This window comes from Mobula hypostoma, chromosome 8 (assembly GCF_963921235.1).
Source record: "Mobula hypostoma chromosome 8, sMobHyp1.1, whole genome shotgun sequence".
NCBI classification, from domain to species: domain Eukaryota; kingdom Metazoa; phylum Chordata; class Chondrichthyes; order Myliobatiformes; family Myliobatidae; genus Mobula; species Mobula hypostoma.
Window position 1 is genome coordinate 60,128,847 of NC_086104.1, and position 11,398 is coordinate 60,140,244.

The window sequence follows — 11,398 nt, forward strand, 5'->3', positions numbered from 1 at the left end:
CTGGTGATCATGCATTGACTTAGAAGGTTCTAACAGTACGATGAGATTTGACCTCTTGCATCCTATTTATCAGTTGAGCAGGTTGGAGTTTATGTCCAAACCCATATCCATGCTGGTAAACTGAGGTTTTTCTAGGTTCTCTTGTCCCAGATACATTTCAAGATTCTTTTTCTCACCTTCTGATCTTCATCACTATGGACTTCCCATTTGTTCATTTTGTCCAAGAATATTATCCACACCACATCTGTTCATCCTGGGCATCATGGTAGTGTAGTGGTTAGCACGATGCCATTACAGCTCAGGACATTCTGGAGTTTGGAGTTCAATTCTGGAGCCGTCTGTAAGGAGTATGTAAGTTCTCCTGTAAACCACGCGGGTTTCCTCCGGGAGATCCAGTTTTCTCTCACAGTCCAACGAGATTGGTTAGTAGATTAATTGATCATTGTAAATTGTCCTGTGATTAGGCTAGAGTTAATAGGTGGGTTGTTGGGCAGAAGGACCTGTTTCATGCTGTATCTCTAAATAAATAAGTTAATATTACTCCATTAGTCAACATTACTCCATTAGTCAACATACCCATACTCTGGGCAATATGGGACACACACTTTGCCTTTCACTTGTTTGACTTCAAAAATTTCCTAGGAACTGTCCTCGGAGCTATGGTTTTACTTTTTCCTAATCCTCTCTACTTTGGTCTCCATTCTTATAGAGTCTCCGGAATATGGTCTCCAATATTCCACTATATGACAGAGCATTGTGCTGGATTCTGTGTTCACATTCAATGCACTAGATGGCAATCTATTCCACATTTATTAACACAAGGTGTTAGTTCTTCAGTTATTTCTTTAATCTCAGTTTAATGACACTGCCTGCTTATTGTCTGCTTTGACATAAATATTTCTTCACATTGCTTCACCAGTTTCATAAATGTGTTTTAAAAATGTTGACCTTTTTCTCCCCAGACAAAAATTTAATCCTTTCATCTAATTGACTATAGCTCTGTGAATCTGAAGCTGGTTTACAATAATGGGGACAGGTTCAGGACAGGAAGTAAATTCATCCACAAAATAAACATGCAATGTGAGACACTGACAGTGATTTTTGCTCAGGATTCCCAGTATCATTTACTGCCAAGTGTGCAACTTAATTTTATCATTACAGCAGCCCATGTCTGGAAACAGAAATTTGCCTGCATTGCGGGGAGCTGCAGTAACTGTGGCTAGCTCAAGTAACCCTCAGCCTTTACCCCACTTACACTAAATCAATGTGCTTTAAACCATTACCCAGCAAGGTCCTTCTACACCACCTTTATCCCATGAACTCTGATCTTCAAATACTATCCCTTTCCCTGATCTCCCCACTCTTCCCATTCCATGAGTCTTGCACATCAGGGAAAACGCCTCACAGATGAAAGTGCAGCAGTATTACACTCTGTGGTATATGTCACGTGTCCTTGGACTGGAGTGGGCAGGAAATGAAGGGACCAGGCTGTGACTGCCATGCCAATTGATGCATTTACTTCATACTCAAATTTAGTTGCCTCACATAACTGAGTGATTAAAAATAACAATTGCTAAAAATTGTTTCTTTCACACGAGCGTTGTTCATCCCTCAAATATAATGTTGGCCTCAGTTCTTAAATAAAGGCAGTGGGTCACTTTGTCATCACCAATAAAATGGCATAAGGTGAGAGAAAATCATCCCATAGGAATGCATCTTTGTTTAAAACAGGGGATTCAGTGGGACAAAGTGGCGGGCCTTACAGAGAATCACATAGCACTAGGAAATGTAAATCTGAATTTACAGGGGTCTTCTCCAATTACAAAGTTCATTCTTTTTCCTTCTTCTGCAAAGATTTTGAAGTAGTCACAGAATGAATTAATCATTATTCTTTTCTTATATCACCCAGAATATCTTTGGCACAGATACTAGATGAGAATTCTACTTATTTTATCAAACTGAAAAATTCCAAAGTGGGGTAGTTATTACTGTAGAGCTCTACTTCTGTAAAAGCTGAGAATGAACAAAAGAGGAGTTAGTTCCTTCGATTAATCATACCACAGTATCATTCTGCTCTGTTCTATCTCCATTCTGTTCAATAAAGCTCTTCTCAGCATCTAGCTGATCATAAAATAATAAATATCTGTCTTGTTTCTGAACCAAAATTCTATGGAGAATTTTATAGCACAGCTGTAGGGCACAAGTTGCCAACACCAATTATATTCCCTTACCTAGGGTGCACGGCATAATAGCAAACTATGGCATGAATCTGATGGTGAGCAGATACAAAATGTCTTGCTGTGTCTCCACAGTGCTGTAAAGCTTAATTCAGTGTACTTGACAAAATATTGTTCCTGATCAACTGTCCAAATTCAGTGCTTTAATCTGTGCTACTTAAAAAGAAAACAATAGACTGTCAAAGGTTGGACATTAACTGGCTAAGGACTTGTAATAGTCACTAATATACCCACCTCAGAAGTGTACATCTCTCAGTTGGTGCTGCAATGATTCGCCTGACTTGTCCACAAAATTCTGAAGTACTGATGACCTTAAGTGGGAGGAATCTGGATATCACTGAGCTAAGTAAAGAACCAAACCAAAAGCTTAATGCAAATAACAGAGCATCCCCAAGAAAACCCTCCCATTCCCTGTTACATAGCCGGTATTTGTTCTCCTGAAGGCATCGTCTCATTTGTTTCCAACTGTGAGTGGAAAACCTGAAGTGACTTTTCTTCGAACCGGAGCCTCAACAGTGAAGGGCAACAGCTATTTATCACAAGGAGTAGTGAAGAAAGCACACATGAAAGTCTCACTACATGTTCATGTGAAAACATTTGACAAAGACATTAAGAAACAGTGTCAGAAGTGAGAACCTTGACTGATATTTTTCTATTTTATTCGTTTCTGCAGAATAATTCTTAGAAGATTTCTTATATAAAATAGCTAAGAATTATTTCATATATTTTTATATAGCAAAATGTTACATTTTTGGCGCAATTATTAATGTGATATCTACCTTGGTAAATCTTTCTCTCTGTGGTACTCAATGATACAAAAGGACTAGTAGCATCATGAAGGGTCCCACCCACCCTGCTTATAGCTATTTTTTCCACTCCCATCAGGGAAGAAGTTACATAGCACCACGCCATGACCACCAGTCTCAAAAGCAGTTACTTTCACCAAGCAGTAAGACTGATCAACACTAACTCCACTACTATTTTATTATTTCCCATCAGTCACCTTATGTACAGTCTGGCATCACTTTATGGACATGCAAAGGTTCAAAGGTTCATTTATTATCAAAGCATGTATCCATGTAAAACTCTGAAATTTGTCTTCTCCAGATAGTCTTAAAACAAAGAAAGAACATGAAAGTCATTCGGAGAGAAACATCAAAGCCATCCCTTCCGCACAAAAAATAACAGCATCTCCATCATCAACCCCCCAAATCCCCCCTCCCCCACACAAAATGGAACAAGAACATTGACCCCCAAAAAACAAAGCTCCCCCCACACAAAAGCCTAACAGAACATCAACCTCCAAGCACCCTCCCCTCACTCAACAAAACGGAAAAGGACTGGCAGTAAAAAAACACAATATAAAAACCATCAGTCTGGAAAAGTCCACAGTCCATAAACGCAATAGTCCAATCTAGAAACACAGGACCATGACACCATCCTACGATATCACCGACATTCATTGAAAGAGAGGGACACCACATGAGGCAGAGAGGCCTACCCCCCTGCCACAGCGAGCCACACAGTGATAGGCCGCCCACAGACGACTTCTCCTGCAGCAATCAAAAGGCAAAAGTCTGCAATCAATTTATGTGTATAAGCTATCTTATGTGTTTCTATTTATTGTGTTTCATTATTATTATTATTATTATTGTGTTGTTTATCTTTTATGCTTTCTCTTGTGCAGCACTGGATCCAGAGTAACAATTATTTCGATCTCCCTACACTTGTGTACAGGAAACGATATTGAGCAATCTTCAATCTTGAACCCTTGAAATATTCCATCCATGTTTAAAGTGCATATCTTTGCTTAAGGAAAATATTAGTTACATGAAGCCAAAGCTCCAAATTATAGTTAAGAGTAGAAGAAATAGAAACAAGGCATTTGGCCCTTCCTGCCTGCCTCACCGTTCAATAAGATCACAGCTGATCTTTTACCTCAGTGCCAATTTCCTTCACCAACTCCATGTTCCTTGATGTCTAAAAAATGGTTGATTTGTCTTAAATATTTTAATTTTGAGGAGAAAATATCAATGGTTTACTACCTCTGCCTGATGAAATGTCTTCCCATTGCTATTACTCCTTATATTGAGATTATCCCAGTTTAGGGAAGCATTATCCCAGCACTTACTCTATGAAGATCTGAATTATGATCATCTCCGATTCTTCTAAACTCAATACATCATTGGTGCAGTCCTGTTAATCTCTCCTCATAATTCTACAAGTAACAGTGATATTGAGGCTGACATCCTTCTTAAAGTAAAATGTTATATTTTGTATCAAAGTTAAAGTTAGCATATCTGCAAAAATTTCCACGTGTATTTCAGGTTTCATTTCATATTGTATAAAGCATGAAAGGTAAGAGATACTGATAATGTAACTCAATATGAATATAGTAATGTAAAAGTTGTCAGGAAGTGAATTCATGCACAAACTCTAAATTCTGGGTTGGGTGTTTATATTAAGAACACACGTTACTTTATGTACAGGTGGCATTCTAGCTTGGTGCTGCTTGCAAATTGACATGACTGTAACATGCAGCCATTGTTAATCATGCTGTGAAGTGGCCTCATGTCTCCCCACAGGTTCTACATTGTTAGAACCTATCCAGGGTATTGAGAAGCAGAGTTTAATTTTTTAAAAAGGAAATGCATTGTTGTTGCCGTGTATGGAGATTTCAGTGTGGACGTTCTCACTGACATACTGACATCTTGCACGTTGTTTCTCTCAGGTAGAAGCTAAACAACACAGACAGACATGGTGTTCTGCTTTTCTCTTCTCTTTCTTTAAAATTCTATTAAAAATATAATTACATATGAACTTTTGTCATCTTTTCCATTTGAGTCATAATGTCCACATTTAGAAATTAATCTGCCAATTACAACAATGTAATCACCCCCTCCCTGATGGTTAAGGTGCCATAGTACTGCCATTGAGAGAAGGTATAATTGAGGCATGGTAAGTTTACACTGACCTTTCCTAGAATAAGTGTAGACCGTGAACTTTCTAATAGAAGCAACAGACAAGTATGTGCATAAAATGTGATAGGGTTTTACTAATTACAGTATACCTTGTAAATATAGTGATAGATGCATTCAAAACTGTTCAACTCATATTTTGGGAATAGGTCATTTGAGCTATGTTGAGTTGTGTGGTAAAATTAAATCTGAAATTTGTAGTGTCAGTTTGAGATCAAAGTTTTCCATACCAGGGTAAGTGTGGAATTCTATTCTTTTCATATGAATAATTTGATAGATTGATTTACAGGCAATGTTTGAATGGCACCAAGACCATCAGTTAAACAAAACAATACTGTCTGCATAATTGCACGAACATATGTATAATTGAATTTGAAACACAATACATTAGTAAAAGTTTTGTTTAACACTATGCATAGATATTTAGATTCAAATGCAGTATATTGCTGTGTAACAATGTAATATTTACAACTTCATATTATTGTTGATATTGTTGGGTTAGAGTTTTCATCTGGAAAGTATTTGTGGGTTTTCTAGTTATGATCTTTCTTGGCTCACAGCCAGGATCAATCTAATTCAGTTTTATTTTCTCCTCAGTACCTTCGGTGCTGTCGCAAGATCGAAGAAGATGGAAGTGCATAGCTGCCAACTCTGGATTCGGGATGGCACCCACTGACTGACTGACCTTAAAATATACAAGTTTACTTCCAACTGTTGGCTAGCTGGTGTAATTCACTGTGTTCAGCTCACGTTCTGTTATCAATTGAAAATGGGCATCCTGCCTAGTAGAATATTTGTAGAATCATTATAGACAGTAACCCCAGCAATTGGCTTTAAGAACTATGCTGAAACCTTCTCTACCACAAAAGCTATCTGGCCAATTAAACTCTGGAAATAGATGCAGAATGTTCAAGAGATAGGCAATTGGATAGAGATCTCTGTAGCGATCAGCTTGGTATCTGTTTGTTTACCAGTCACACTGGTATAACTGTGAAGGGACGAAATTAGATTGTGGCATTATTGGCTCAGCAAGCTTATTTTATGACTGGATTCTTTTGCAGATACCTGTTCTACATTGTTAGCTACTTACAGCAGAGATATTTTAGGTCTGAATATTCACCTAATTGATCTTACACTGCACAGGAGAAAGGTAACTAAGATTGTTATTCTAGACTGCCACCTAGAAGACTCTGTGAGTGGAGACACAGAGACTGCCAATAATAGAAAAAGGAGCCACAGGCAATTGGCTGGAAGAATTCAACAAATCAAGCAAGGAGGGAAAGGAAATTGTCAACATTTTGGATTGAAGGCCTGCATCAGGACATTGACCAGTCAGAATCATAAATTCAGTTTCACGAGGATACTTGCTGTCTGAAACTTTCTATGAATGAAAATCCACATAATCAAATCAGAACATATCCACATCAGCAGCAGAGCAAATATTTAAGAAAATTGAGCTATACTTAACAAACGGCTTCTGAAAGCAAATTTTTTGAGTTCTTTGCCTTAACCATATTGCATCCATATTAAGTTAAGCATGTATTCAATCTCACATACATAATGGGCATTTTGTATTGGGAAAATGTTTAAATAAAATCTTTAAATCAAATTCGATCTTGCTTCACTATACATATATCCCTTGATATTAATGATGGTCAATGCCACCCTCAGACAGTTGGTTGCTTTGCTATTGTCACTTCTTATTTTGTTTCCTTTCCATATTAATTGCTCTCTGTATTTACTTTAATATCAGGGGATTTCCCCACTTGAAATGCGTATTTTTCTTAATTGTGTCACCTTGTAGTATAAGTATGTCAGTGGGAAAATTTGCAAGCGATTAGGAGGGAGCATCTCAATGACTGAACATATGAGATACATACCCGTATTGGATGTGATTGTGATCTTTTAATATGCAGTCATTGACCCAGGGTTGTTATTATCTATTATCACATATAATGTAACTCTTTATGATTAAATGATGATGCCCAGCTGAACGCTATGATTGCAAAGGATTAGATTATGTCAGAACGGTAATAAACATAAAATGCTGCTAATGTGTGGCTAATGAAATCTGGACATGAACAAGTTTATGAATTGATATAATTCATTCAAGTGTTTTAACTGAGCTGCTGGTTCTAGTAATAATTCAAAACCTTAGCAGGGTTCAGTGATTAGGTGGTAGACTAATTTGCTACAAAAGTCAATGAATTTTCATCGTCCCAGGCTATCATACACAGCATGGCTGATTGCATTAGAACTATACAAAGCAGCTCTCATAAATATATTTATTAAGCTTAATATCCTTTGAGATGATAGGACAGATGTTATCACTGCAGCAAATGCACAATTAATCCTTTTTCATCTATTGTATGTGTAAAAATAAAGATACCATAAAGTTCACTCTGGGAATTAGATATAAAGGTTTTCAAAATTTAAAATAAATCAAAAGCAGCTAATGGAAAATTAGCAACATGGTAGGATAGATAGCTAGATTAAAATGCCTAAAATTCCTGAATTCCTGAATCAGTCAAGTTTCATTCCTCTTTCTATAAATGTAGAGGAATGAATGGGCCATGCAAAATCAGTTCTCCTTGTTGTTCAATGAAAGAATACAAGTGCTGGACTAAATTATAAAAGATGACTTGTACATGCTGTTGCAGACATTAATCTACCAACCTTGGACTATGCGATATTCTAGCATCTCTCCCTCCTTTGAGAGGTTATTTTTACATTAATTCCAAAATGAAAGTATTAAAAAGGCTTTTAAAAAACAGGATTCCTTTGCATGAAAGAATATCTAGAATAGTTCATTTAAATATTTATTTTATATGCAAAAACAAAAGTGTGTGTCCTGGTTTATTTCGTAAAAGGAGATGCATGCCTAAAGAGCTGCATTATAAAATCTATTCAAAGAAAAGCTGCTCTTCTCCAGAGTGTATTCAAAGTTTCTGAGCGAATATGAGAACATGGATACCTGGTAATAAACTATCATTGACTGCTGTGCAATATCACACCAACATGCTTCTAAATAACTCAGTGAACCATTCAATTTCCTACCACTGTTTCCAGCATTATGCACTTGAAAATCATCATTTGTTTCCTGCAAAGACCGAGTCAGTGGTCATTTCTGTATCGTTTCATGTCACTTTAGAAATGTGTTCCTTTTACAGGAAACATGATAATCCTTGCAAAATGTGACCATCATCAGCACACTGTGAATAACCAGGTCCTTCCAATAGCACAATGGCTGGGACCATGCCTGATAAAACCCAGATTTAACTATAGTCATTTACTTCCACCACCATCTTCTCCAATCTTACAAAATATACCTCCTTGCCCCTAACCACCAGATTATAGTGCTTCAGCAGTCAGACCATCTCAGGCAGCCAATGTTAGTTGAGACTTCATTTATAAGCTTTCTAACCTTGCTACCCAAATTCATTGCCACCCTGATCCTCAAACGTGACTTCAGGATGTATTCCTTCTCCTTTCCCCAGACTCACATGGTCCTTGACTGTTCTTTGGCTCCAGGTTCTCCAAGCTGATCCCAACCTAAGACATAAGATCCAGTCTTTATCCCACTCCAGCCTTACCTCACCCAAAGCACAGGATCCAATACCTTAGCTACTCCAATCTGATCTCACTCAAGGCACAGATCCTCTCACTCACCTCATCCTGACACAAGACACAGGCTTTGATCCATGAATCACTCCATGTCAACCCAAGAAACAGACTCTGATCTTTATTATCCCACCCTATTCCATGCCACAGGTTTCCATACATCTTACACCCCTTGCCCAAATGAAAGATAAAATCCAATCCATCCAACACAAAGTACTTTACCCCAGTACAAACATCCATCTGTACTCCCCTAACCACCCATTTTCAAACAGAGCTGAGGAGCAACTAAGCCTTTGGCCAAAGCCCCTGGCTCAGACTTACTGTTGGGTGACATATATTCTTCGTCTTTCAGCTCTAGGAATCATCCTTGACTTGTGGTTGATAATCGAGAACATATTAACCTCCGCTTTATGTATATGCAACGACTTGGCCTCCACAGCCACCTGTGGAAATGAATTACATTTATTCATCACCCTTTGGCTAAAGAAATTCCTCATCATCTCTGTTCTAAAGGGATGTCCTTGTGTTCTGAGGCTACACCCTCTGGTCCTAGACTCCCCCACTATAGGAAACATTCTCTCCACATCCACTCTATCTAGGCCTTTCCATATCCAATAGGTTTCAATGAGATCTACCCTCCTCGTTCTTCTAAGCTCTAACAAGTACAGGCCCAGAGCAATCAGATGCTGTTCATACATTAACTCTTTGATTCTTTGCCATCATTTTTAATATCAATTAGAAGTATTTTAGGTTATTTAGTTTATACATTATTTACAACTTGCCTGAAAATTTTATTTATCTTCTTTTATTAGATAGTAGCCCTGAATCATGAAAGACTTGCTTCTACTTCAGATTTGTGGGTTCAGGGGTGCCTAACAAGGCCAATGTGGGAACCAGAGACACCACCATAGACAGGACAGGAGGCTAATAATGTGGTAAGGCAGGTAGTCTTCTCCTTCTTTCACAGACACAGGTCTTTTGTGGTCTCCCAATGTGTGTCCTTGCGGTTCTTAGTACCTTTCTGGACATTTGTTCTCTGTTTTATGTGATTATAGGCCTGATTCCAAGAAGTCAGTAGAAATTACCCATTTCTTCAAGGAAACGTTGAGCACAACCTCTGTCCATCTGGTAATCATCTCCTACAACAGATTTTGGCATTCGGGATTCAGGCCATAGTTGGGACTTCATTACTGGAATGTTGGTTAGGGAGATGTCTCTTATCCTTTTGAGAACTGGGAGGATATTGCAGAGGCAACATTGGTGGTACTTTTCCAGTACTTTGAGGTGCCCTACTGTAGTCCCTCCAAACCTCAGATGCATACAACAGGGCAGAGGTGTTGATTTTCAAATGCTCTTTTCTTCAGTTGCCTAAAGGATGAGGTGATAAATATCAGCAATATAAATAGAAATATATTTATCTTTGTAATTGCTACGTAATCATTCTAGAATGAAGAATGAATTGTAAAGCTTTGCTACGACATATTTGGTGCTGTGACTTTCTAGGCCAATTCTCACTGCTATTGTTCCATTGCATCCCTAGAAATTATTGCTAGAAAACAGAAACTTTTGTCTAAAATTATAATTACTATTTCTTTATTATCAATGGAATGGAGTTGACAAAAGCTATTGTAATGCTAATTTGCTTTAGATGGAGCTGGGTGATAGAGCACCATTAATGATTTCCTAAATTAGCTGAAAAAATAGTCTAATATTCACAAAAAATTGTGCATATTAATGATCTGTTGATATGTGTCTTGATAAAAAAATGTGAATACTTACCTATTACTCAATCTACTTTTAGGTAATAATAGTCAATCAGACATTTTATGAATCGTCACAACTGAAACATTTAGATTCACAGTCTACATTGTTAGACTTATTTGATGTGAATAACTCAAAAGTGTTGACTTATTCTGAATTCTTTTCTGATGGGATTAAAAAAGAAATCTACTTCTCTCAAATAATAAACTCTAAATGCTGTCATTCTGTAACATCCAATAGATAAGGTTAAACCAAGCTGAGGTAAGCCATCTGCTGCCTGGTTAAATCGCTATCTCTTAATTGCCATCTTATTGGTTTTATACAAAGAGGTGAACAGATCAAGAATCAAGACACATTATGTGATATCATAGACCAAACATTGTTTTTGATTTAGTGCCTTGCCTTACCCGAGTGCCCTTCAGTGTTACTCAATAGCAACGGACAGAGCCCACCATTATTTTGTGACTCTTGGTCAGTTACTCTTCGTTGTAAAATTAATGATGTGATCAATTAATTCCATCCCAATGAAGTGACCATTTCTACTAATCAAGTTTCCTGAATCTTGTGCAATAGAAAGAATGAGCAATCTTTTCAGGGTCTCTGAAGGGAGAAGAGTATTTTTTCTATCAAGTTACATTTAACTTATAAAATAAAATGCAAGTTCCATTATTCTAGAATTCTGTCCAATTAGCATTCCCTCTGGCTTCCCAGTTGGAGTTTTCAGCAGTGATAGAATGCCCTCCATACTGCAATTAATCACATTAAAATTATAATCGAGTGATGTAATTTAACTGTGCACGC

The 11,398-nt window shown here is 37.5% G+C and overlaps 1 long non-coding RNA gene across 1 annotated transcript in view; it reads left to right on the top strand.

The window, feature by feature from the left end:
* Positions 1–6,757, top strand: part of LOC134350122 (uncharacterized) — a 74,233-nt gene extending 67,476 nt beyond the window's left edge. The window contains exon 3 of the long non-coding RNA XR_010018821.1: positions 5,813–6,757. This is a non-coding gene — a long non-coding RNA (uncharacterized LOC134350122). The remainder of the gene's footprint in view (positions 1–5,812) is intronic.
* Positions 6,758–11,398: the final 4,641 nt, after the last annotated feature.